A 10,403-nucleotide genomic window follows, 5' to 3' on the forward strand; every position below is an offset into this window, starting at 1 on the left:
GTAATGTGTTTTTGGGTTTGAAAGCCACTGGGACATCATGTTTAGAAAATAAATGTCTCAGTTTCTCCGAAACATGCGCAACATAAGGAATAACTTACTAACTACTTCTAACTTCATTAGAGAAGAACCCGTCCAGAAGACCTATACAATTTTTTTTTCTTTTTGATTTTTTACCTGGATTACTGAGATGCATCAGGACATTCATCCATTTAGTTTTTTCAGCTCAGTTAGCACAAAAAACAGAAGCCCCATCGGGGCGACCGTTAGTTTAAAACACATGACAAAAACAGCAGAACAAGCTCACAAGGAAAACATTGACTTCCTGGATAATTTGTGTTTAAGACGTTCATAACTTTTCACTTCCTGTCAATACTCTAAAACTAGGCCATTCAATACGTACACACAAGAGATCACTCCCAGGCTAGCACACAAACTGTCAAACATGACTTAGGGTTCATTTCTAGAATGAGGTATTGATGTGTCTTTTGTGTGCTTAATTTGTCCTGTGTATATGCTACTGTCTGGGGGGAGGAGAGCTGCGGCAGGACGAGTGTCTGCATCATTTAAAGTCAGTGACATGGACAGACAGCAGCACGACCCGAAGGTTAAAGACTTTAGGAGATCTGAGGCCAAATGCAGAGAAAACCGACCGGCTTCAAACTCATTGATCATCATTCTGTTTGCAAATCACCCTTGTTTAACCGTAAGAAAAAAACCAAACTAAATAAATGTAGAGCACTATCAGGGGCTGCACAGTTGTTCAGTAATAGACAAGCACAGACTATTATACACGTATTCCGGTAATTAAGCAGACAAATGGCTCCTAGTGGATGGTATCTGCCCTGCAACCCAGTTAGCAGGCCTGAATGTCTCATTTAGGAAGGAGCAGCCACAGGACAAACAGTGGAAATCACATTATCTCTCAATCACACTAAATGGGAACAACAGACTTCAAGCAGATGACGCCCTCTGAGATAAATAAAGCAGAGAGAAAACATGCTGCTCTGCTGACAATTTACTGTTTAAGCCCTCCTTTTCTTTTCCCCACAAAAACCAACTTGGTTGCTTACATGCTCCAATAGGGCTGCTGGAGGAACACTGGCATTTTTTATGATTATAGAATAAGTTGGTTTTTATTTTTCCTCATATTAGTAATGTAGTTCTAGTACTGAAAGAAAGCTTCTTTTTTAGCTGTGTGCATACATCCAGGCATGACATTATTGAGAAAACATGAACACAAGACTACATCAGATAAAACTTTTGGAAATTTTAAGCAGATCACATTAATGAAAATCAGAAATTCTCAGAAAGGCCTCAAATAATACAAAACGTTTTCTAGAAAAGTCAAATAAAGTGAGTGTTTGTTAAAAACATACACTTTGTGAAACTCTTTTCTGCCTGGCTACATGCTTCTTTTCTGTCAGTTGTCACTATTATAGACATGCATTCATGTGGATGAAAACAGTAATCTTTACCAATAATTTTCTATTTTTTGTGTGCTCTGTGCAGTCAAAACGGGATTCTTTTAGGTTGACACGAACAGTTTCACTGAGACGCCCTGCAGGCAGTCATTGCAAATTCTTGTATAATGTGACAGTGTTTATGTTTAAACTGGCTTTTGAGCTTTAAATCCTCTCTGGTTCAAAGAAAAATGCAAATCTGCTTGAATACTGAGTATGCTGAACATTGTTCCAAACTTTGTTCTTGTTGTTAAACTTGTGCTTGAATCAAACTTTATTAAGTTGGATGTTTTAAATGATAAGACATGTAGTTCAAACAGCTAAATAATAATAATAATAATAATAATAATAATAATAATAATAATAATAATAATAATTTGTGCTAGTATGCTTTTTTTCCTTGATTAAATTTAATTCCACATAGTTGTGTGTAAGGCAGGGCTATCCAACTAAAGTGCTCCAGGGGCCACAGTTACTCAAAGCCGACGCCTCAGGGGGCAGACAATGGGAGATTTTAATTGATTTAAAATCTATTTTTAGATTAAATTTAGTAATTAAAAAAATGGCAGGCAGCCAGTTGAACAGCCCTGGTGTAAGGGGATGTGTTTGCTTTTTATCTTATCTTGGTCTCAGACTGCTGATTAAACAAGACAAAACACTGTCAAAGTAGATTTTTTTTATAAATAATTAATATAATAATTGGCACAAAAATGAGTTATGTGTAAAAACATAAACGGGAAGTTTCAGCTTTGAATGGGCAATTAGAAAGTCTTGCAGACTCAACGGTTTTAAACTTAAACAAAAGTTTGGTAATGCATTTATTAAAGGAAACAACTAAGAACAAACTAAATATTAACACTATTTTTTTTCATCCTTCAATGGCTGCTGGGGGGCATGAGTCTTTCCAAACTAGGATAGACTCATGTTTCCAGAAGCAGGAAATAATTTAATAGTTAGTCCATTCCAGGGAAAATGCTGAAACTTTTAAAAACATCAATATATTTATTTGCACCTTAAGCCACTTTGAAAAAAAGAAGCTGAAAAAGCTGAAATTTTCAAGCTGAACAAAAAAAAAACTTTTCTCCCTCCTGTGCTTACTTTTACCTGGAAAGCTGTTGTGAGACGGTGTTTCGTGCCAGTGTTGCACCTCACGCAGCAGTGCACTCTYCTCTGCGATGATCAAAGAACAAAAGATTTTTAGAGCTTTTCTGCTAACAACGCTGCCTCTGGGTTATTGGATTGGTATTCAGGTTGCTGGTTTCTCAATCTGCATCTATCCAAGGGTCAGAGAGTGTGAAGTATCTGAGGAAAGCTGCTCCAAAACACCAGCAATAAATAAATAAAATCAATCAGATTGCTCCAACCTGCTTTTATTACAAAAATGCACTTCACAGGTAGGGAAAAATGTATATCAGCTGTGTTGAGTGTAAAATATATTTAAGTAATAATGGTTGAGTATTGACTGATGAATTAAATGTTTTTAGTGAATCAGGCAGAAGAGTGAGTGATGGACTGGGACAGCASCCTTTGTCTGTACTTTCCAGTCAGTAAATGGTTTCCTGGCCTAAAGCAAATCGGTTAGACCTCCTGACCTGAGAGTTTAAGACCRGTCTTTGTTACATTTGCAGCCAAGACTTCTTTCTCTCCAGCGTTTTCCCCTGTGATAAAACCAACAGATATTTTTTTTATTACAGGCACAAACAGAAGATTGCAAAGATGACGCTTGTATTCCCCATTCATCACAGTCAAGAGTGAAACCCACTCTGCATGTTAAATCGCATCAATAAACAGCACACTTTTTTTATTGGCCCTACAGTGCCTTTGTAAACAGAAACGATGTTCCAGCTCCGCTATCATCCCAGATCAGAATCGAGTCCTTTTGCTGAAATCGTAGACATCCCCACTCAACGRTTGCGTCATCAGATAAGTAAAAATAAWYATAAATAAAACTAAATACTGGCAAKCCTTTGGCATTTTCTCTCAACATAATGAGAGGGAAAGAGCAGAAAGCAGGTTCAAACTGGAGACATGAACAAGAGAGCGTACCAGAAACAGCTACTTGACATTAGTTTGAARGCTTTTAGTGACGAGAAATGACTTAAACCCCTCCAGATTTGGAAGGTCAACAACCACTACCAGGTCATTTATAACTACCTCTCTGCACAGAGTGCTCCTAGGCTAACTGTGGATGCACACAGAACGGCAAGGATGTTACAAACACTGATATACACACACCAATAACAGCAGCAGAGAGACTCCCAAAACAGTTGCATAAATGCTCAYTTTTACAGCAGAAACATGTCCACAGGAAGGGACGGGAGAAAATGAAGCGGCTAGCCCTCCCATCTTGCCGGAAATCAGCCTGCCCTTCCTGACCACTCAGTGTAAACAAGGCCTCACTCAATCATACTGTGTAACAACGAGGCTGACCAAACAAACAGCCCATATCTCCATCAACGCTCCATTTTAATAAGCTACCAGGATGTGAGGCGGTGCTCGCACAAAGGAGTTCAAAAACTGAGTGCATCAGTGGAACCTCAGACTTCTTTCATTATTCTTTCCCAGATGAACACATCCGGATCTTCTCGGCAGCAGGCAGACYAGTCACACAACCTGATGACAGACTGAACCTGAGGCCCAGGTGTCTGCAGGGCCGGTGTCTCTGAAGTGCTGCTAATAAAGAAGGGAGGTTTCATATAAAAAAACACTAAAGAGGAAAAAGAGGGACCTTTAATTAAAAGAATGCAGATAAATTAAGGGACGGAGGAAGCTTGCTTGCTTTTAAACTAAGAGTGTCATGATTACAAAGTCAGTCAACCAAAGACTGATGGGAAGCCAGAAAAGCTGGTTTTGTTTTCAGGAAGCAGCTCACAGGCTCAGGGTATGTTCCCATCATGCTAAACAAAGCTACAAATAACTTCACGTGGAAGCAAAAGAAGCATTAAACTGAATTTAGCAACTTATGCATRTTTTACATTGTTACCAAGACATTGGYATGATGATAAAATAGGGCTATGTATTTGCATTAAACGGGCAATATTATGWGTTTCTCAGGCATACATTTAAATACTATACCATAATGAAGAATCTATGTCACCTTTAGTTGTTATTAAAATGCTATTTTTATGTTTAAATAGAAAATAAACTTATTAGCTGCTTTTACAAGACATATCCGTGATCATGGCGCCAAACCCTGCCCGGCTACATGCCGGTCCGTTCTTTCATAAAACAAAGAATAAGCCGGCCACATCCCGCCCTCAATGGAGCGTTCACAAACCATTTTACATAGCGGGAAGTTCGGAAGCGTGGGGGAACAAAAAACCAGCTGCGATTACTTATTGCTTACGTATTTCACGTYGGACCGCTGAAGTGAGTGTAAACAGTAATACCCATTCACACCTAACGCGTCTGAAGACGCACAGTGGGAGGAGCATCTTTGTTCTTTTTCCGGTCTGTTGATGTTTGAAATAAAGGTAAAATAAAATAAAATAGCTTTGCTTTAAAGAGGAAGCAAACGTTGCGCACAGATCAGATAATTAATTCACCAGATAATTTAGAGGCGCTCTGTGACTGTTTTTTTCCAGACCGGGACCAGACTGTCTGACGGGTGAAATAAGATAAAATAAATAAAACTGTTAAAATGGCTTTGCTTTATTTACTAAAGAGCAAGAAAACGTTGCGCACAGCAGATAATTAATTCACCAGATCTGCTCTAAGGAGGACAGATCGCGCGTTAGGCCCGGAACGACACGTTTTGTGAATGAGGCTATTTTCTCATCACTTCGTCTTCTAAACGCCTTGAAATTGGCCTCTGTCTCTTTAAGAACCTCCTTCTGCTTCTGTCCCACCCATTTCAGTGCGGGGGAGGGGGGGGTGCTATGATACAGTTTACTTGGCATCTGAAGATACATTCCTACATTTCCTCAAAGTTATTTTTAATCTGAAAAGAGCTTCACTGAGTGAGAAGTAGCGTTAGCGCAGCAGACAGTTTCAGTTTCACTTTCAGTTTCACCCGAGAGCCTGCAGGAGTCATGGGCGGTGTGTGTTTATGTGTGTGTGTGAGTGTGTGTGGTGGGGGGTGCTCCGCCATGAGCAAGTTCGGCTTAAAGACATGTCCCAGGGGCGTTTCTGGTCCCCACCTGTCGTTTTGCTCCTCAGCATGGCTTCCGAAAAACGCTGCAGGATTTTTCAAACATGCATGAATGAGTCAGAACAAGGCTTTGGGCATGTTTTTTATGAGAGTATAACATAACATGATATAAAACTCAAAAAAGTTGATTTTACATGATATTGCCCCTTTAAGGGTTTTCACTATATGACTTTTTCTTATCCAATATTTCAGTCTTGAGTTGTGGCAGACACAAACCCGATATGATACGATATCAGACTTTTATTACTTGTTTTGTAGTGTGAAATCTTAAAACGTCTTGRTCAAATCAAACAGTAAACAACGGTCAATAGTAGGTATGAGTAAAATCGACCKGTTTCTGCCATATTCTTCTTTACTTGCATAAGAACATTCTACAATAAAATAAAATTGCTGGATAGAAATCCTGGAGCAGAKCATTAGAATGGACTGATCAGGGATTTTAGATGCAGGCAGATATAATCCGATACTTATTTTTTGGCTAATATTGGACCAATATCATARAGGATCAGGACATCCCTAACCGGCATGAATTTGGTGATATAATACCACAATCAGGCATTTAGCTAGAAGGGCGTCCRAACAATGCCATGTTCAGTTTTACAACATCCTCTTTTGGGTGGAAATGCTCCAGGACGCCCTCAAAGCACCYTGCCCATTTTAGTGCCCGCAGTTTTTTTTTAATTCTACGCAAATTTTGTTAATTTCCATTAGCAACAATAGCAGAATCAAGGGGTGACCACAATTATTTTATGAAGTCAGAGTAAGACTTATAAAAAAATCTATTTATTATAGAAGAGGTGGGTTGTGATGTTACAGCTTCAGCTGTTGTGTGTRGTTTTCASAATCTCTGCTCCCAGTCCGTCCGTAACTTTATGTAAATTTCGTAAACAGCTGGAGGAGATTCTGGCTTAKAGTGTCGATCCAAACACAGAGGTCATGATAAGATAAACCATGATTTGTTGTGATAGGGAAAGCAAGGCATTATAATGACACCCTCCTAGACACACACAGCTTTGTATTTATAGCCCTGTGGGGACCGAGGATTGACTTCCATTCATTTTCTGGTAATCTTATAGCCTAACCCTGACCATTTACCCTACAATTAACCTTACACCCTGAAAATAACCTAAACTGAATTCACACCTTGGTCCTAAACTTACCCCCCCAAAATTAACATCCGTACCCGTGGCTGCCTTTTTCTGGAAAATGGTTCCTATGATGTAGCAAAAATGTGCCCCGCCCCCTACACACACACCTCTAATCTGCTCAGATTCAACCATCGGTACTTAGTGCTAAGCTGTACTAAGGTTTGAGCCAGTATTATACTCTCAGGCTCTTTGGGAGTGGAGGAGCTAAATGGCTGGCTGACTGCTGCCAACTAGCAGTTGGAGCCTAAGGGTGTATTCAGACCAGGAAAGTCCTTTGGTCCAATTGTTTGGTCCGGACCAAAAATGGCCATTTTTTTTTTTTTGGTGCGGTTTGCGTTCACATTTGTGCTTTTTTTTTTTTTTTTGCAAATGAACTACAGTATAACTTGTAAACAAAGCCACGAGTGTGACGATCATTGCTCCCATTGGACAAAAAAAGGACGGGGGCGGGACTGAGCCACAGACCCAGAAGAAAACAAGGAAGTCCTGCATGCTGCGGTTCTGATGCGCACATTTTTGCTGATAGTACAACTGCAATAGCATTTAAAATGTCAAAAGCAGCTAATTTAATGGTGGTTCCGTGATGATATTCTAATTTTGGAGCGGCGTCAGTAAATGTGTCCCGCAACCCAAAGGAGACGAGGTGCGCTGCGTGTTCTGACCCACAACATGCCGGCAGTAGAGCTGCTAACAGGAGACGACGAAACAGGTATGTTTTCAGTTTATTTAGCTCAGCAACGGTGGACTGTGAAGTCCAAAAAGGCTCATGTTTAATGCAGTTGGTTCGGTTAGAGTCCGGTCTGTATTTACACCAGAAGCAAACTGAAGCGAACCGCACCAGCGTTCGTTTGGAAGCGGACCGAGACCACCTCAAAAAGCAGGTCTCGGTCCGGTRGTTTGATCCGCACCAGAGTTCGCATGAGTGTATTCACACCTGCACAAAAGGTCCGGACCAARGCTTGAAACGAACTCTGGTTCYTTTAAAGCTGAGCAAATTATCAGGTCTGAATACGACCTAAAACACAACTGGTCTTAAAGTTCACAGTTTAGGCCTCAACAAGATAGAATTTGACGTCATCCATCGCTGAGGTCCCTTGTCGCCTGTGCAGAGTAAAAAATGGCAAAAGATAGCAAATCGTGATCTCCCCATGATATAGAAAGATCGTTCCCGATCTACAAATGCTCASAGTATGAGTTGGCACATACTTAGATGCCCCTACTGCCATTTTTATGTGATGCAAGTTTTGGCTACAGTGGCAGCCATCTTGGATCACATGACCTTGCAAATTTCACTACGGCTCAGACACTCAGTAGTGGCCAGCTCTGAGCAGTTTTGCTGGAATCATCACAGGCCTTCATTGTTTAAATCATCTCAGAAGACGATCGAACGAACGGACGGAGAGCATTGACGTCCTCTGCCTCGGCAACGGGGGACAATTAAAAATCAATACAGTGCTTTTAAGAATCCATACAGTCTCAGGAAATAAAACTTTGTGATATTTCAGTGTTTACACCCGTAAAAAGGACAAATAAAAGAAGACATCACAACAAATACTGAAATCCTATCAAGTCAAATCTCTCAAAGTCAAACCAACTCCCAGACATCGCTTCAGGGAGTCTAAATAATCTAGCATGTAAAAGGTTCACTGACATTTAAACTGATCTACGTGACCCGGGCATGCTCCACAGARTGGCCATGAACTTTGACCTGGAGATAGCTGTCGAAGCCGGTACACTAAAGAGCAAAAAAAAGGGAGCCGACAGAGAATATTTGACATGGAACAAAATCTAAGTGGGCAGCACTTACTCGATTTAGTGAGCTATAAAACCGTCCGCTTCACCACCTGACATGGTCCAGATTTACAGATAAACTACTCGTTGATTGTTGGTAATAAATCAACCAGTCAAAACCCAAAACTAATGAGCTGAAAAAGGGCTGTGATCACCTGTTGTAGGTGAAACACACTTAAAATAGTCAATAAAAATATGTTCCTCATAACTGCAGCTCTGTTGTGCTGCTCACTGGAAAACACATTGTTATATTGCTCTAAATCTACAATACAACAATGTAGATATTTTTCTATAAAATACAGGACTATTATAAGACTTTGTCATTGTCTTCTGTTCACTGATATGAACTCTACCTACATTTTGCAGCAAGGGAAACAGGACAACATAGGAGAATAAACATTTCCTCTAACTAACAAACCAGAGCAGACGGGGTCACAAAGCAACGTGCTGAAGATAACAATGCAGCCAAACAAAAGACYCAAGAACAAACAATACTCAAAGAGAAGACACAGTCTTAGAAAGCGATGTCTGAATGATAAGGGCAAAAATGCAATTTAAATTTAAACTTTTTATCAAAAGCTAAACTCTACAATTAATTATTTGAGAGTACCGAATACATTAAAGTCATGCAGCTAATAAGATTAAATAAAGTTAGACTTACAGCACAGGTCTCGTCTACAATTAACCGTTATTCAGCATCGTCTGTTCTAACAGAGATTGCAAGTTTATATTGGCATTTCCTGGAATGTGAAGGGGCTGGACAGGACACACACATCGCCTCAAATAAGCYCACAAACTGCAAACATGTTCAAACAAGGGCGCACGCACCAAGTGGCCACAAACAGCCTAGTTTCACTTCGACTACAGCAGCGTTTTGAAAAGTCAATTACGGCCAAATTAAATGGTAACCGGCACTAATTTGCACACTTCTCCAAACACAATTATGGTCAGCTTGAGGTATTTGGGATATGAGCCCGGAATGAGTGGTTAGCTCAATGTCCGACACCACAAGGCAAAAACATTTACCTTCTGGCACTTCTTGGATGCAACTGGATGCTTTGTAATTTTTAAGGAAAACAGAGCAGAGCTGCTTAGAATGTCTCGCCACCAATGAAAGGCATTCCACAGGCACCTTTAAGAAGAAAGTAAACAGGCTAAAACTTCTAAATCCACACATTTCAGGTGATCAATGAGACATCTCACCATGTCCCAGCCTGTTTTGTTAACATGGGTCAAATGTCACATTTAGACCTGCAAAAACCAAACCTAATTTGTCCCTGAAGACAAACTTCTCAACGATAAGTGTTATTGATGAAGTGATGACTTACAAACCTGAGCCTTATTTGTATTTTTATATAACTTGATGTCGACAAAGTCAGCAGGAAGTCACCAGCTACAGGGACAAACAGAACATATGCAAAACCTGAGGGTTCAAAAACAGGTATAATATGTCAGTATTTCATCTCCCTGATCACTTATAAACTGCTACAATTATCAAGTGTCAACATGTCAAATTTAGTTCAAACTACCTAAAGTTTACACAAGCGCTTCTCTAAATATAACGGCTCAGAGGGCTACACAGGAAACCAGTCTGTTATGAAACATGCTTCTGGTTTTATTGGCTTGAAGCTAAAGATTAACCAGGTCTTAAATTAGCCCCCACTGGGAGGTAAATTTAAAATGCTGATTTACAACAATTACATAAATAAAAAAAAGTGTTTGATTCTGAAACACCTACCTTATTGATTCACTGAACAGAAGCAATATAAGCCAATTTTGACCAAACGCACTTTTACTAGCTTGATAATAAAATCTGGGTGGGTCATGGTAGGACAATGTTCAGCAGCTATGTTT

At 39.9% G+C, this 10,403-nt stretch overlaps 1 protein-coding gene across 1 annotated transcript in view; it reads right to left on the minus strand.

Annotated features, from left to right (window-relative positions):
- Nucleotides 1–3,071, minus strand: part of cdc42ep4a (CDC42 effector protein (Rho GTPase binding) 4a) — a 10,573-nt gene extending 7,502 nt beyond the window's left edge. Inside the window, exon 1 of the mRNA XM_014025566.1 lies at nt 3,053–3,071. The gene's annotated coding sequence lies outside the window, so the exon portion shown is untranslated. The remainder of the gene's footprint in view (nt 1–3,052) is intronic.
- Nucleotides 3,072–10,403: the final 7,332 nt, after the last annotated feature.

Source organism: Austrofundulus limnaeus, unplaced genomic scaffold (genome assembly GCF_001266775.1).
Source record: "Austrofundulus limnaeus strain Quisiro unplaced genomic scaffold, Austrofundulus_limnaeus-1.0 Scaffold4, whole genome shotgun sequence".
Lineage (NCBI taxonomy): Eukaryota > Metazoa > Chordata > Actinopteri > Cyprinodontiformes > Rivulidae > Austrofundulus > Austrofundulus limnaeus.